This window comes from Dermacentor andersoni, chromosome 1, assembly GCF_023375885.2.
Source record: "Dermacentor andersoni chromosome 1, qqDerAnde1_hic_scaffold, whole genome shotgun sequence".
NCBI classification, from domain to species: domain Eukaryota; kingdom Metazoa; phylum Arthropoda; class Arachnida; order Ixodida; family Ixodidae; genus Dermacentor; species Dermacentor andersoni.
In genome coordinates this window covers 230,112,574-230,130,369 of record NC_092814.1, presented here as the reverse complement: position 1 = coordinate 230,130,369, position 17,796 = coordinate 230,112,574, and the positions used below count along the sequence as shown (strand labels likewise).

The following is a 17,796-nucleotide window of genomic DNA, read 5'->3' as shown; positions in this document are numbered from 1 at the left end:
TAACTCAGACCTTTTTCAAGCGAAGCTTGTATTGCCCCTCTCGTGTCGGCGTCCGTGTGTGTGTTGCCGCACGAAAAAACCCGAGCCACGCGAAAATAAAAATTGCTTGTCGGGCTGCGGATTCAAACCACCGACCTCCGGGTTGCTAGACCACCACCGGCAATCGACTCAGCCACTGTCGTTTTTTTTTTTTTTTTACTTTTATTCTAACTGCCACTGTCGGTTCTTCCCACGCGCCCTTTAAAGCGTGGTCGTATATGCATGAAAAAGTAGACCCAGCGCAAGGCGCGAGCCAATCGCAGGCGTCCCCTCCCTCCGGAAGAGGGAAAGGATGTGATCGCGTGTCCGCTCACCTCGCGTTCACCGTTTGCCGCCAGTTCAGGCCCGGCAGTCAGATGGGGAGACTGCGTTTGGTTCGTTCTGCTGAAGAGTAGGCGACGTTGAAGGAACGGCAGCGGGAGCTGGCCGCGCGTCGTGCGTTCGGTCGAAGAACAGGTGGCGTTTGATGAACGCCGCCGTGAACTCACTCGAGAAAGGGCTCGTCGTGGACGTGCCGACCTCGCCGTGAAGTAGCGCGAAGCCGAGGCGTTACGACAACGAAGAGCTGCGGATCCTGACCTTCGCTTGCACCCCTCTTCACAGTAGTGGAAGGGCGGTCAATTTTTTTATAATATATCTGCATAGTCTAGAAAAAAAAGGAAAAAGAGAAAGACGCACCCTGCGTATTTTCGTGCGCTTTGCCGACGAAAACTTCTTGGATGTTCAGCGCAGTGTGTAGTCCTCTCTGCCTTCGTCCTGTTGTTTCCACAATTTACAGTGCACTGAAAATGAAATCTTCGAACTTTGTTAGACCTCAGGAATATTTCAATTGAAAGCGCAATTCGCTGCGAGGAACGCTTCCCAATTTTGGCGGTTTTCGTAACTCCCATACTTCAAATTTCGCATTAAATTTGGGTCGGGTTTCGTGCCAATCTTCATATTTGGGATGAGCGCTATGCTTGTAGAACCTATTACCTATCGACATTCTTTAATGATGACATGTGTTCTTATAGATATATATTTAACAATGCTCTCCCATATGAACGGTGCCTGTGTCCTCGTGTGCGTTACGGGCGCTGGTTATTCATGTCCCGGATTCCTGGGTTCGATGACCATTGCAGTCGAGAGACGGCGTACTTGAGTCGAACTGTAGTGTCCTGTAGAGGAACATTCTGGAATACGCGGGTAACAGTGCAGAATTTGCTTTACCAAGGGTATTTCTCTCTGTCTCTCTCTCTCTCTCTCTCTCTCTCTCTCTATATATATATATATATATATATATATATATATATATATATATATATATATCGATCTATCGATTACATGGTCGTTCATCTTATAACCGCATACGAAAGCCTCTCATATTGAGGGAGGTACGGGAAGAGGGCGACAGAACGTGAAGACGCCGTTGAATGGAGGAGTAGTTAGAGCGCATCGCAGAGCTGAGAAAGGTAGGAAAGTCTAAGTGCGAGCCGCGAAGCTTAAAGGGCGTTTTAGCATGACATCGCAAGGGCAGTGTGCGGCGGGGATCAGCGGCGTCAGCCTCAGTTCTAAAGCAAAGCTTTCTTTGCTTACAGGGCACTCCAAGCTGGCTTATAAATCACGGAACCCACCCGCAATATAGTTCCAGTAAACCCACTTGTATTCTGCGTAATAAAACAATAAATAACGTCATACAACAGCCTGGCAACCTGCATTACTATGGAATTAGGTAGTTGAAAGAAAAGCTTTCATGGTCATCCAGCAGAAATTCAGCAAGGTATCGGGCCAATAATAATCGGAAATGGTTTCAATCGCAATTTACTTCTTCTCAGCAGCCGTATATAAACGTACAAATGGTAACACACTAATGACGTCACAGTGTGTCGGCTCACCTATATGTATCGTTCGATTATATGTGTCGGTCGACCTATATGGTGTTCTGTTTCTTATACCAGAAACTAAACGTGTAACATGTATTGGTGCTCAGCTTCTGCATGGAAACAAATACGATTCCATTGTTTTGTACTTCCAGGACAAAACATATACTTTACACCTCGCAATATTTGTATACCGCCGAAGAATGCCTTTGCGCGCCTAAGCCCAAGGTCGTTATTTCGGTTCATGGTAGCCGTGGCAGCGTCGCCATACCCCCTGGCGTCGCTGCGTAGCGATGGCAGCGAATTTGGTAAAATACGGTATGCCCAGATTTCAATGCATGTAAAGGATACACCCCCCGCCCCCCCACCTTCCACATCACGTATAGGCAATATAAATCTGTTGTCTGGAACAAATCTTGGTATACTTTCTGCTTATAGAATCCAATGACTAAATGGGTGAACGCTATCAAGCGAGCAAAACTTATTTATATACCTCACTTAGTTATTTATTTAGATTGTGCTACACGCAACAGCTGAAACTTTCGAAGAATAGTGTCTCACATCTTTTATCTTTTTTTCCCGTTCTCTACGTGCTGCGCCGTACGAGGAACTCGGAAAAATCAAGCACCTGGAAATAATTCGTCTGTTATCGCGAATCATTTTCAGCAGGTGTGATCGGTGTTCTTCATTTGATGGCTTGCGGCCCATGGCTGAGTGTAAACAGTTATGTGGAGAGCTTCTGACCAAACGGCGAGCAGATCCTGGTTGGCGCTGTGGTACTTACTTTGTTGTCAGATATTCGATTCTACATGTGAAGTCGCCATGAGGCACTTGCGGTTAACTGGAGCTCAACCGGAATACATAGAAGTAGTATGGGTGTGTCACTTACGGTGTTAGGTCTCAACATGCCCAAGGGCATTAATTAGACGTTTACCACGAGGCAACTCCACCCATTCATCAGCGCCTGTCCAGAAGTCAACGCAGCGTTGACACCTACTGCTGACGGGTCCACAAAAGAACCCTCTACCTGCACCTGACTACCTGAACTGATGATGAAAAGGGCCAACGTCGAATGCTACCGCGGAAACAGTTTCGACCTCGAATACCCAGATTACTACGCGCTTGCTAAATATGCGGGGGCGAAGGTACAACATCGGAGGCAGAGTTCGGCGGAAAGGTGCGATATCATGGGCGGTATATTGCGACCGATTGAGTGATTGTGAGTGGCCGCTATACAGTCGTCAGATTCCCTAGACTGGTTACCTAGGGAAGACGACGGTATTAAAAGCAGTGACCTTTGGTGTAGAGGGGCTGAGGTGTCCTGATGTGAACTCAGACATTTAATATGCTCCTGCATGGAGTCGGCTTCCGTATCTCGAGCCAGTGTGAATAATGTAAAATAAACCCTTTTTCCTTTATTCCTACTACCTCACGTACTCGTTGATGGCTTGGAGGATTCCTGCCCCAAACGTCACCTCGAGTCGCAACAACGCGTAATATAGCAGTGTTCCCGGCAATTCTGATTTCGTCGATGCGCGAGACAGCGATGACCACCATAAGCCGAGAAACAAATCACTCAAATGTGACGCGCCGGTCTACCCTAGCGCAAGTTCTGGCCTCTATGGCTCCCGTGCGGCACGTACAACGCAGGGCATCGGCAAACGCAACGGCGTGCCGGCGGCGTTACACGCACCGTTATCTTTGCACAGAGCTTCCCTGCCTCGCTCGCCCCAGAGTCCCCCCATCCCACTCCACCCCAACTGACGCGATCCTCTTCTGTTCCGTGGCTGCTCAGCTGGGCGCCGCCGCCTCCCGCGGGAGAAAAAGAAACGAAACGACTGCGCGTGGGAGACAGGCGAGGGAAAGAAGAAGCCCTTCGACGGTGGAACCGACGAACGGCGCGTGATAAATCGTCGGGCTTTCGCGAAGGACTCGCCGAACAGATTAAAGGTTTCTGTTCTGTTCACGGGAGCTTGGAGACGGAGCGACGCGCACCATTTTTCTTCCGCGACTGAGATCGTCCTCAGCTTGTCCCTTTTTATCCCTCTCAACCCTTCTTCCTTTCCTCTATCTCGCTTCTAGGGCGCCGCCGTTGCTTCTGCCGCCGACAAGGAAGCTGCTTTTGACGGCGTGTTCGCTGCTGTTCCCTTTCCGTCTCTTGGCTTCCATTTCTGTTTGCGGAGTGGTGGTTGTTCCAGGTTTGCCGTTAATATATAGAGAGAAAGAGTGGTGAGAGAGATGAGACGGCGTCTGTCGCTCCAATCCCACCTGACTGCCGCGTTTGCGCACGTGTCCAACTTCTCGTTTGCTTGGCAACGACTTCATATTCGTTTCTCCTTTTTGGAAATTTTTGGTTCGTGTGTTTAGGTTCGCGTGTTCGTGCACTATGGCATCAGCAGTTCTGTAGATAATAGGCTTGGCGAATGGTCGCTTGCACTCTAGCTTGCAATGCACGATTTCTTGGTCGTATATGTGCAGACACTTGTGGCATGGACTTGCATGTGCGATGTTATTTTAATGGTGCAGTTTTCATTACGCAGCAAAACAGACAGCTTATATTAGGTGGTGTTGGTGGTGCTAGTGAGATGATGTTCATGATGATGATGTCTTTATTTACATAAATATTACTTCGAGGCCTACGGAGGTTGGGGGGGGGGGGGGGGGGGGTAGCATCGCATTTCTCGTACCACATTATAAATTTGACCTCCACGGAAGCAGAACTGTAGTATCCAGATTGAAATGCCATTTAGTCATTTCGCTGTCCATTTGAACCTCGAGTTCTGACTCCAGCTTTGGCGGCTTGGTGACCCCGATTATTGATGGTTGCCGGGAAAGTCCATGGCAGGTATAGGGCTTCCATCGCCGCGTCATCCTGATGGCTGAGGCGACAAGCTTTGGTCGGTTGGTTGGGTTCATCTGGACCGCTTCGGTTTCTCCATCTGCCAGGAAATGAAAATCAGCTTGGTGCACAGCGTCTGTGTCGAGATCGCGCTCACTAAGTCCTATTGCCGATGCAATCATTCCGCGGATAACACTAATTGCTAACATTGCCAATGGCCTGAAACCCTACGTATTTTGCATCTGTCCCGCTGACGTGCGAACAGTGCTTACGCTGTTCTTTGGTCTAGAACGCATTGGCAGCTGACTTCTCTTGGATACTTAATTTCGGGCTCATGGTTACTGTGTGACAGCTGCTTTAAAGGCCATTTACACTCTGTACAAGACGCAGCTGTTAATTGATGGCTTTAGCAATGCCGAAGTATTGCTAAAGATAGCACCATCACCTCTCATCACTTTTTTTTTCGTTCACTCGTCCCACTTACAGCTTCTAATGCCAAAATATGTGGTTTTCCAGACGATACTAAAAAAGCAGACACTCATCAGAACACCCATTTTCTTTTATATTGCTGTTTTCACTCTCAGTTGTTCAGTTAATCACTAGCTCTTTTGAGGTTCTATCTACAAAGCCGTGAGTGCGTCAATACGCTTGCCGCTTTGCCACATGCTTCTTGAGCAAGCAAGATTATGCAAAACCTTCCGATTTTTGTTTATAGGTCCTGCGCGTGCACGTTACTGCGGTTACACTCTCAGGTCATCTACCGACGACAGATTATATCAATAATACCGCCATGGAAGGCTGCTGCTCTGTAGTTGCCGAAAAGCACCCTTTCAAAAAGGCTGTCCTCTGGCCAAATAAAAGAATTAGTGCGCTGTTTTATTTGTGACGATGTGAGTGAAACTTGCCAGTCTGTAGGTTAGTGAAGAGAAAAAAACTGAAAAGAAAAACTGTCGATCTATTTTTTTTTATATTTTCTTCAAATTTGCGATCAGTGCTTATGGATTCGGTCTCTTCAGTATAAGCACATCTGTGACGTAACGGTGTGGCTTCATGGGCTTGTACACACACAGATTCTGCCCAATAACGCGAAGAGCAACTTAAAATATCCAGCTTTAGCCTCACGTAGCCACGCCACCGTCGCTGTATTAGAGAACTTCACTAAGGTTGAGGATTGGACGAGTTGGTATTGCATTCTAGAACTGGTGCAGCGCAACATACAAAGGAAGAAACAAGCCGAGCCGGCCAGATAAAGGAACAGAGCGCTGACTTCCAACTGGTTTAGTGGCAAGTTGCACGAAAATATATACCTATAAGAAAGCATCAGGACAAGTCGTCACAACACTTCACAAAACGTCACACCGATAGGAGGCTCCACCATTATGAGTCACAGAACGCACAATTCTGTCACGCAAGGTTAAACTCATCAAGAAATCTTGCTTCCTGTGGAGATAGGCACAAAGATGGCGCGCTAACGCACGTGCTGCAAGCCCTTGCTATGAGATCAGCTTCAATGATCTCCCGCGTAAGTTGTGATGGGTGCTTTTTTAGCATTTCACACCGATAAAAATTCGGTTTATATCCACAGTCGCGACAGTGCATTCCTAAGTGCCCCTGTATAGCCCGGTGCACATTGTAATCATGTTCTTTTAGCCTTTCATTAAAGCAGCGACCAGTTTGACCTACATATCTCTTCCCGCATGATAGTGGAATGGAATAAACAACTCCAACAACGCAAGACTGAAAACGCCTCTTCTCCATACTCGAACAGACGGTAGTGCGCGGATGGAACGCATTTACGACAGTACAGAGCCTGCGTAGCGTAACCGGCGCAGAAACACCACAAATGCCCTCAGGAAATCCTGTCATCGTACCATGCAGCGCAGCTTTGCAGGTCAAGTTGATCGACATTTGTGTGCCGGGTACCCGGCCACACTACTGTCGGCCATGGCTGAAAAGCTGTTAAAGCAGCTAAAGAAGGACAGTGACATCGAAGCCCATCAAAGAAATAATGATCACGAGAGTCCGGTAGTCATACCATATTTGCATAACGTCTCTCAGAGATTAATTAAAAAAAGATTGGCTGCAAGGGTAACGTGGAAGTAGTGTTTTCTGCGCCGGTCGCGCTACGCAGGCTCTGTACTGTCGTAAATGCGTTCACACACATTGCGTTCAGCACAAATGCGTTCATGCACAAGGAGCGTTTTCAGTCTTGCGTTGTTGGAGTTGTTTATTCCATTCCACTATCATGCGGGAAGAGATATATAGGTCAAACTGGTCGCTGCCTTAATGAAAGGCTAAAAGAACATGATTACAATGTGCACCGGGCTATACAGGGGCACTTAGGAATGCACTGTCGCGACTGTGGATGTAAACCGAGTTTTTATCGGTGTGAAATGATAAAAAAGCACCCATCACAACTTACGCGGGAGATCATTGAAGCTGATCTCATAGCAAGGGCTTGCAGCACGTGCGTTAGCGCGCCATCTTTGTGCCTATCTCCACAGGAAGCAAGATTTATTGATCAGTTTAACCTTGCGTGACAGAATTGTGCGTTCTGTGACTCATAATGGTGGAGCCTCCTTTCGGTGTGACGTTTTGTGAAGTGTTGTGACGACATGTCCTGATGCTTTCTTATAGGTATATATTTTCGTGCAACTTGCCACTAAACCAGTTGGAAGTCAGTGCTCTGTTCCTTTATCTGGCCGGCTTGGCTTGTTTCTTCCTTTGTATGTTGCGCTGTACCAGTTCTAGAATGTATTAGAAAAATGACAGGACGTAGCCAGCAACAGCGCTTTGTGGGGCGACAAATTGTGATACCGTTTTCAACAAGAATGCACAAGAAGAGTCCTTGTGCTGTACAACGGTAAGGAAAAATTAAATGTAGATTCAGTAAGCTTACGCCACTGCTGAAATTTTCATGTAAACGGATAAGCCGAGTTCTGCACCTTTCAATGCCACCTAATCCGACAACATATCGTCACCAGCACTGTTCGTAGTTTATTACATGCGGGTATTTATGAAAAAAGTCATTTTATTATCTGTATACGTCTGCCTAAAGCTCATTTATATGCGCCAACTACGCCTTCCCTTAAGGATAGCCCCACATACCTCGTTGGCAGGGGCAGGGGTACCTCGTTTACTGGATGAATTCAGTGCCAGAGACACGACTATTCTCTCTTTGTACGATAATGCGATGATAGCTGTTATGGGCTCACTGCCGTGGTCGTTTTGATGTCCGCCGGTGTTCGTTGCTGGAATCCCAAAATCGTTTGCAAGAAAATTACAAAGTAATATTCTCACTGTAGCTCGAGAATTCGAAGTTATATACGACCAACAGATTGGCAGTTCAGGATTCTGCCTCTCAGCCAATCTGCCTTTCTTTTCTTTCTCTCTCTTTCACGGTATTTATTTCTGCCGATGCTACAGCAGTGCGCAATACTGATCCTGCGTAGCCCGATTGAGCCAGCAGCTCCTATGATTGACAAACGGCTGCTCAACATCTGTTTACTGGATATAGAGCTGGCGTCGGCGCTTTTTTCGAGTTCTCGCACGTCGCCTTCCCAGTTGTGGAGGCAGTCCTAAATTACATTTTCTTCTTCCCCGTGTGTGATGACAATGCTTGAGAGCGCCTGCTTCGTCTTCATTAGACTTCTTCTCGCGCTCGACTTCTTCTAATGTTGGTTGGATAGCGCTGACATCGTCTTGCTTTCTCGAGGATCGCGTGAGGCCCAATAATAGGTTAGCGCAAATATAAATTTTACGAAAGCCGAGCGATTCAAGCAGTAGGAAGCTCAAGGGTTGGTTTTAGGGGCGACCAGTGGCCAAGTCGGATAGGTGAGGAAGAAAAGCCAAGTAGCTCCACTTCACCACAGGGAGACGCAACTTTCACAAGCGAATAGGGTTCGCACTTCATTTACCTCTTGAAAGGAGATTGCTCACTCGCAGCTAAGAGTGTTCACTCCAACAAATACCGCACGAAACAGTCTATTACGTACTGCGCATTATATTCCGCCAGCTATCGTGTCACTGCTTCGCGTATACGGGCGAATTTTTCTGCATGGTCTTAAACGCCTGCTGTATATTTCGAGGTTCTGTACTGCCTTGTTGTTTAGTTTAGTTGGTTCTGGAAGTGTGCGTGAAATGGAGCGTATCGCTAAACCTTAAGCCATGTACACCTCCCTGCACATCTTATTGACGTGAAAAGATCGCTCTCATGCCTTCCGCGCGAATCTAAGACTCATTTTGGCAAGAGAAAGTAAATGAACTTCCCGATCACTTCAAAAGTAAATGAAAGTGTGAACAGCGGCCCGTGTGGCGTGGAAGTAAGGGCATGGTCCGATTAAGCTACGCTGCACACTTACTGAAAAACGAAACGAGTGCTAAACGGAACGAGACACAAAACCACGTGTGGAAGGTTGAAAACGTCGCGAAGATCGTGGCAAGCAGGCACGACATACCAATTGTATTTCCTGCACCTAACAATTAAAGTAAGGGGTATCAGTGCAAGTGTAATATTTTTTAATGGCACTGAGTTTCATGTCTTGTTCCGTCTACCATTTGTGTTGTTTTCCCATAACCTGTATTTAGAGCAACTTATTCATACATGGAATACAAACTCGCCACCGTGTCTGCCAGCTTTATTTAAAGAGCGGTATAAGGTGCTACCAACATAATCTAAAACGCTAATGAGCCGGAGTATACTTGCGATGTTGCGTTTCCAAGTTCGCCTGCATTTGTAACAGTGTAACACTTGGCACTGCAGCATGCGTACAAGTCGCCTTTTCATGTAATTACATGTAACAGGCGTTGCCATCAGCTTTTTTCCCCCTTTCTTTATTTGCTGTTTTTAACTGACGTCTAAATTTATACTGAAGGTGTACAGCTGCAGCCATGCAACACTGTAAGTAAGAGCCGGAAGCACATTTAAGAAAACTCAACGGTCACTCATTTGAATCATCATAAAATATAACGTAAGTGAAAGAAGCAATGATATATCTAATTCACTAGGTGAGACTTTGAATTAACTAGACAAATGAACATGTCTGAATTGGAATAAAAATGTTCGGTAATCGCCAGCTGCATTCTTCCATCATTGATCATGCGCTACGCTCTTGGAGCATGCCGTTGCGCTAACTGAATATTGCACAAAGCCATATTTCACTTGTTGCTGCCTTTTGAACAAATCAGATCTCGCCGGAACACGTAAGTCATTCGAAACATGCAATCGTGGATGACTGCATACTCATTTTGAGATATAGGATTACAGGCGCAGCTCTAGAGATAGAAAAAAATCTATACCGATATCTATGCGTACAGGCTAATAGCGTTAGTTGAATGAATTTAGGTCTAACTCGCCAGAACCGGAAGCCCAGTTGCAGCAAGAAGCGACGCGGCGCCCCGTGACGTCAAAGTCTGTATCTTGTGATTTCTCGTGCGCCCCGGTCGGTTCCTGCCACACGGGCCAATTTCACCAGCTTGCGGGTAGGTGTTTTCTAAGCGCTAAGCTTTCTTTGGGCAGGTACAAAAATGCGCCTTTCCTGCAAAGCCTTCGATCGCCGAGGCTTTCTTTTTGAGTTACCTCGTTGAATTTCGCTAGGCACCGGTACGTTGCTTTCAACCAGGTTTTGGCTCGTTCTGGTTTTTATCTTTTCCTTCTGCTGTATTCGGCGATTGCCTTCTGTTTTATTCATTGCGGTCGTCCTAGTAGCTCACTAAATCGCGTCAGATTCGCGTTTTTGGGCAAGCTACGATGATCATGGCACCCGCTCCACTTCTCCCGGCTCACGGCATCACTTTTAGTTCGTTCCCGCAAAGTTTTTCCCGTGTCCTTTTATTGCCTCCTACTGCGCCTTTCTGTCTTTATTATTTTTTCTTATACAACAACGCGCTCCAGCGGCGTCGTTTGTCTTTACCTTCCGCTCTTCACGTCGTTCACATGTGGCCGGCGTATAATATGATCGCCAGCAAAAAGTGAGTGGTCTCCCCACGCGGCAGGCAGCTACGCCTCCGGCGGTAGTCACGCGTGACGATCCCCAAAAGCAAGGCAGCAAGGGGCGGGTGCTGGGTGACCGACACGGGAGTCTCCGGCTTTGGTACGTGACGCTGCCGACGCTTTGTCTTTGTGCGTGGCAGGTTTTGGCCGTGCCGGCCCTTCCATCGCGATATGAGAGGCGGTCGTATACAGCGTCCCCATAGTAGTAATGCGTATACGCCGTCCGAGGCGAAACGGAAGCGGGGGTGAGTGGTGGGCGGCGGGGAAAAAGGGGGGTGGCAGCGGGGTTCGAGCCGCGGACACGGCCTGCGCCCCGCCGCTGCCGCCGCCAGTGATTTATAGCGGTCATTTGCGGAGGATGACGGATAGTCGCACGGGGCGAAAGGTATCGCAGGGGACACGTGAAGAAGAAGGATAGGTCAGAGCCGGCATTGATCAAAAGCGGCCGCCACTGCCACCGCGACAAGCGAGCGAAGAGCCTTCTCTGCCCTCCCTTTTTGGCCGCTGTCCATCTTGCCGAGTTATCGCCGGCCGTCCGCCTGCTTCTGCTTTCGGCGTTATTGGCCCACGTACGGGGCCAGCGAAAAAAAAAATGAGGGGAAAAACGAAGCCGGTCAGCGCCTGCGTCAGCTGACGGCGATTGAGCGCCGACGACGCGACGATGAAGCCTTGACCTTCGTTGTCGGATTAGTCTCAAAAACTGGCTAAGTTGCTGCTGAGGCCCACGAGAAGGTGAACGCTTATCTGCGAGCGAGGTTTCCATCTCACGCCAGGAGTGTCGTCCGTAATCTCAACTTGTCATGAAAGAGTTACACCATGGGCTCAGAGGTCCGCGGCCCAAGCGAGTTCTTGAGCGTACCAGTCGGCTCCTCCGATAGCGGCGAGAGCGCTTACTTCGCCGTCCGAAGCCTGAGGACGCTATCTACGTAGATGATTTTTGCTCATCACTTGTAGGGAAGTCCCACCACCCTATGCAGCTCAGCAGGGTGCACTGTAGTTAAGCTTTGTATAAGCGCGCAACGTGTTCCTCTCCGCGTACAGAAATCTCCGAGCATATCCCCTTGCATAGGCTCCCGTGAACAGCGAACCGACACGGGCAACGAGCGACTCCATGGAAGGAGACGGCTAAATGTATATAAATATTATGGCTCGATGCTAATTCGATAAAGGGCATAGAATAGAAAGTAGTTTTTTTGGGACATCTAGAAAACATGTCCAGTGGCAGCTAGGTCAGGAAGGAGAGGGAGCTTGTGCTAAGAGTGGATCACTACGAAAGTTCCACATTCGAAGCTCCCTAGTGAGGTAAGTGTCTCTTTAGCGTTAACCTGTAGCCGGAATAAGCCCTCGAACAATGTCAGCACCATAGGCCAGTACCTGTGCCGGAAAGTCTCCATATACACCGCATCGTTTGTGCCACCGTCTCCAAAGCCTTCTGTCTAACTCGCAGCAAAACCCTCCGTTACCTTCCTGTGAATTAAACGACGCTTTACCGCAGTGAGGTATAGAAAAAAGAAAGAAAGAAAGAAAGAAAGAAAGAAAGAAAGGGAAGAAGGAAGGAAGGAAGGAAGGAAGGAAGGAAGGAAGGAAGGAAGGAAGGAAGGAATAGAGGAACAAAGAAAGTAAGCTCCAAATATGCCATGAATGGACTCGCAACATATTTTTTGGGGCTACATAGGTTTTATGCAGCTACTGTGGCCATAGGGCTTATGCGACGCGGACAAGAAAGAAGCACAAGGACGGTGCGTGCTATATTCCGCTGTAGCACACCGTCCTTGTCGCTTCTTGTCCGCGTCGCTTCAACAATATGGTCACAGTAACTATAAACGGCTTCAATTTCACGAGCGTCGGTATTTCGTTATTTTAGTGAATTTCTTACAGGCGGTGAATAAGTAGTCCCGCGAGCAGCTCACAGTGCCTCCTATCCAGTTCTATAACTCGATACGTAATTTATATCGTTTACAGCATATTTTTTTACACTTATTGAAAGAGGTGCACGCTTGATGCTAGAAAGTGCAATTTTATCTTAAATTGAGAAAAAAAAGTGATATCTGGTCATGTTGCGATCTCCCATATGTAGATATGCTTTCGGATGAGTGCGCAAGAACAAAGCAGAGAGAGTATACATAGAGGCTTAGAGCGCATAGCTTGGACTTACGTGTTATTGTTAGTAACTAAGAAAAGAAATTTAGTTAGAAAATATTGGAAAATCGGTTATTATTAGTTAAGAAGACGTTTTTATACTTCGCTGAACATAAAATGCAGGAAACTAAGAAATCCAGAGGCGAAGTAACAAGGAAACAAAAGCTGTGAATTGCACCCCGTACGATTTATAGAAATCTGCGTTGTGAAAACCTTACCTCCTAAATTAATTCAATTTTTTTCTAGTGAGCCAAGCTTCCTTTGCCTGCCTCACACCGTGTTCGTCAAGAAACCATTTCCAGGCGACCATCGTGCAATATTTGAAGTGTTGCCTAAACCACACAACGTCGCTAGTGCTTCCGTGAATGAGCGCCCGAATGAACATTCTAGGTGCCTAAAAAAGAACTGTAAAGCAGAGGTAAGTGTATAGAAAAATAGAAAAGCTTGCCTAGAGCGGCTGATTACATTGACGCGTGGTCTTACCACGTCGTGCTGGTTGCCATGCACGCCCGATACTGTTTTGCTGCGAGCTGCGCACTAGACCACAGGCATATTTTTCGTTCTTAAAGAACGCTCGGTAAATTTCCTTAAAGTATAACCCAAAGTTTACGTAAAAGATTAAAATGACAGAGAGCGATAGAGGCAGACAGAAACGCATCGGTGTGATTGCGTGATAAGTGTGCGAACGGTGGTAAGTGGCGTGAGCGGCTAATTAAAATCTGTTCCCAGAGACAGGCAGCAGCGTGAAGGCTCCTTAAATTGAATTTTTCGTCGCTCCGCGTGAGTGATTGCTCCTGTCCTCCCACTCCACCCGCTACAGGCCCTCCTTGATCTTTCGCAGCGTCGCCCCGTTCTCCCGCCAAGGCGTGTGCGGCGTGCCTCACGACATCGCTGCCACCACCGCCGCGGACACTTGAAGAACAGTGGCCTTTTCCTAGTCGTTCCCTGCTCGGCCCCGAGCAACCCGCTAGCCCTCCGAATTCCACGCCGCTCCCTGTACGTCGGAATCCTGCGCCTGTAGTAGAACGCCTGCTGGTGTTTGGCGCGTTTGCTACGCGCGCTTTTCGCTCGCAATTTTTGCTAAATTGAGGCCCGCCGCTCCACCACGACGTCCGTCTTTATGGTGAATTTGCTGCTTCCTCTTTTTTTCCCCCTCCGACTTTTCTTCTTCGCTTCAGCTTTGCGCTCAGCGTTCGCGGACAAGGCTTGGGGTCGATCGCGTTTCTCGTGACACGGGAATACCGAAATTCAAACTATGCAGAATGTGAAAAGGCCGCAGGGAACGTTGTTATTCAGCTTTGTTACCCCGTCACGCTACACACTCGCACTCCGAGCTGCAGTTAAGTAATGTTTGGCGAGTATTGTTCCCGCCCACAGTAGATAGACGAAAGAAGCGGGCTTAGCCCCACTCTGGGTCGTGTTGTGCATGCACCCGCTCGTGGCTTGCGCGTGGCTTACTATAGCGTAGCTTACTGTTACTTATTCTATCACTGGGAGGAAAGTATCATCATTTATATCAGTGGGCAGAAAGAAAATAACTTCGTTCATCTACGTGGTGTGTAAATATATGAGGTCACATATACCCATGTCGTTATAGCGTGCATAGAATAATTTTCAGGACAATCTCTGTTTTGCGCTACGTAGGTTGCTGTGGAGAGATTGAGATAGAACATGCTCCGTCTACTCTATTCTTCTCTGTACTGCTGCGAAAACAAGGGCTTATATAGCAGAAGACAAGACTGCCAGGTGGCTATAGCGTTCAATCAACATCAAACTGTTTCACACGCCACCACACAAGCATGGCATGCTGATTACAGTCATTGCAGTTTACCCGAGCCAGTTTGTTGATGAACATCAGTTACAGGAAGCTTGGCGTATTCGACTAACATTCATAATGCTTTGTACTCCGATAGAGTTACCATATGATCAAAAATCCATTAATGCATTCTATAGCCACGCGCGCTTCCATGTTCAACAGTGGCTCTCATACGCCATGTATGCTTCATTATATTCCTTCCGGCGACACACGTTGTTGCAAGTACTCGACACTACCGTTACTTTATTAACAGCTCACGCATAATCCTTGGCACTGGGCATATGCTTTGCAAGATATGTACGTTCAACAGCTGTTTCGGTAGGAGACAAGAGTCCACTTTGCGTCACCCCGTCGTCCCTTTGTTACGATACGAGAAACACAGCGATAGAAAAGCATTAACGGCAAGATTAGCAAGCGCGTGCGCTCTTTTCCGCGTGTCGGTTTAATCCTGCGAGTGATCCGACCCGTGTCGTTCGCCAATGACGCTCGTTCTGCGAGAAAGTATAGGGAAGCAAGCACGTGTCTCTGCCACGTGTGAGCCAGTACGGATCAGGGCGGCGGGACCGTTGTTCCGGACAGTGTAATCCCGAAGCTCTTACGTCAGGCTCACCGCCTATACCGGCCGGCGCTCCGCTTCCGCGCATCAGCGGCGGCTCCTCGCTTCCCACACGACTCGATATGCAACAGCCTCGAGGACCCTTCGGGACGCTGCATGCGTGGGCGGATGATGCTCTCTGGTCCGGCATCTGCGCTTCAGGCTTTTGTATGTAGGGGAAAGTGAATTCTCTTCCAAAGATATGCGCCTCTATTCGAATCACCATCCTGTTCCGCTGAAACCAACAGTGTATTTACAAGGCGCATGAGTACAAGGTTTTCGCTCTTCCTCGCGACCTTAGTCCTTGCGTATACCTCTGACGACATTATGTTTAACGGAGACAGAGTGCCAGACATACTCAGAGCCATGTACTCTTCATTGCCGTGAGCATACGCCGTGCTCTTGTGTTTGTTCATCAGCTTACCACCTTAAGGTTACAATGAGTATGTATGCCCCACTGAAAAAAAAAAAAAGAAGCTCTTGTTTATACCTCTGAAAGCCTGCATGTCTCCTTCAAGTACATTCGACTAGAGTGGACTTCAGGGTATGGTGACGTCACGACGCCTCTCCTGGGGATAAATTGCGACGCACTTTACGCCCAGCGGTTCTTTCAGGAAAGCGCAGTTTCATTGGAGAGGTCGAAACGTCATGGTCTCTCACTAATAGGTATGAACTTGAGAACACTAATAGGTAAGAATAGGTATAGAACGACATAGTTGACATTCTTGACCCTGTATCCTTCAAAGCACGCTTATGCGTATTATTTCCATATCTCATCACAACTAACCTTATTGCGCACCTTTAGCGAAGTTGTATAGTGTTTTTTGTATTGCGTTAACATTGTTAGAGACTTGTTCTTTCATCTTCACCAGCAACCATTTGTATTGTTAAGGGGTTAAAAACGTTCAGACGTATATTTACAGGACATGTACAATGATTGTAGCAGCTGATAAGACAGTAGACAGCGCGCGAAGCCCAGAGCATCGTCTTCTTCCCACCAAGTTGCAAACATCTTCTTCGTCAGCTTCGTCAACTTAAGACGCGCGACGTGGACCACATCGGAGCGATGCTGAGCCACGATTGGCTCAAGAGGGGTGATTTCGTACGTGACGTCAGTTACTTGACGCAAGACACGGTAAGGGCCAGAGTAGCATGAAAGTAAATTCTCCGAGAGGCCAACGCGTCGCGACGGCGACCAAAGGAGAACCAGGGCGCCCGGTGTGTAATGGACGTCACGATGGCGGGCGTCATATAAGCACCGCTGATTGTCCTGCGACTCCACAAGTCGACGTCGGGCAATATGGCGTGCTTCTTGTGCTTTGAGTATGGCTTCACGGGCGTACTCGGATGTGGAATTCAGACTAGCAGGCAGAACGGTGTCGAAATGCAGCGTAGGGTCGCGGCCAAACAAGAGGAAGATTGGAGAGAAGTCTGCGGTATCACGGCGAGACGAATTATAGGCGAAGGTAACGAACAGCAGCACAACATCCCAGTCACGATGGTCAGCGGAGACATACATGGACAGCATGTCAGTAAAGGTGCGGTTAAGACGCTCGGTTAGACCGTTCGTTTGTGGGTGGTAAGCAGCAGCAAGTTTGTGTTTAGTCGCGCACTAGTGTAGAATGCCATTGACAACTTTAGAAAGAAAGTAGCGGCTTCAGTCGGTGAGGAGCTGTCGAGGGGCGCCGTGGTGAAGGATGACGTTCTCTAGGAGGAAGTCGGCGACATCGGTTGCACAGCTTGTCGGAAGAGCCCGTGTGATTGCATATCGGGTGGCGTAGTCCACTTGTTTCCCGAAGCAGACGTAGGAAAAGGGCCTAAGAGATGAACACCTACACGCAAGAAGGGTTCTGATGGTACGTCAACTGGTTGAAGGCGACCAGCAGGGAGTGTGGTCGGCTTTTTGTGTCGTTGACAAAGGTCACACGCAGCGACATAACGGCAGACGTCACGGTATAGACCAGGCCAAAAGAAGCGCCGACGAACGCGGTCATAAGTCCATGACACGCCAAGGTGACCTGCAGTCTGTACATCATGAAGCTGGGCGAGAACAATCTGACGCAGATGCTCAGGCACAATGAAGAGTCGGTGAGGGCCGTCCGGGCCCATGTTAGAGCGGTACAATATACCATCTTGAAGTTCAAGCATGCGAAGGGAAGGATCAGGCGTCGTTGAAGTGAGCCGTTGAATAAGGTCTTGTAAGGAGATGTCCCGACGTTGTTCGGCTCAAATATCGCGAAAAGCACCCAGTGAGAGAACGGCGACAGGTATTCCGGCCGCAGCAACGTCTGGAGGGTCGACAGGATAGCGCGACAAGCAGTCCGCATCTTGATGTAACCGGCCAGTTTTGTATACAACTGGATAGTTGTATTCTTGAAGGCAGAGCCCAGCGGCCAAGGCGCCCTGAAGGATCTTTGAGGGACGAAAGCCAATACAGAGCGTGGTGATAAGTGATGTATGTGAATTGGTGGCCGTACAAATAGGGGCGGATTTACCCACTGCCCAAACGAGAACCAG

At 48.2% G+C, this 17,796-nt stretch overlaps 1 long non-coding RNA gene across 2 annotated transcripts in view; it reads right to left on the bottom strand.

Annotated features, from left to right (window-relative positions):
* Positions 1-4,551: 4,551 nt before the first annotated feature.
* The window catches only part of LOC129380995 (uncharacterized), a 40,724-nt gene continuing 27,479 nt past the window's right edge, over positions 4,552-17,796 (bottom strand). For both annotated transcript variants that reach the window (XR_008609227.2, XR_008609226.1), the window contains exon 3: positions 4,552-4,837. This is a non-coding gene — a long non-coding RNA (uncharacterized lncRNA). The remainder of the gene's footprint in view (positions 4,838-17,796) is intronic.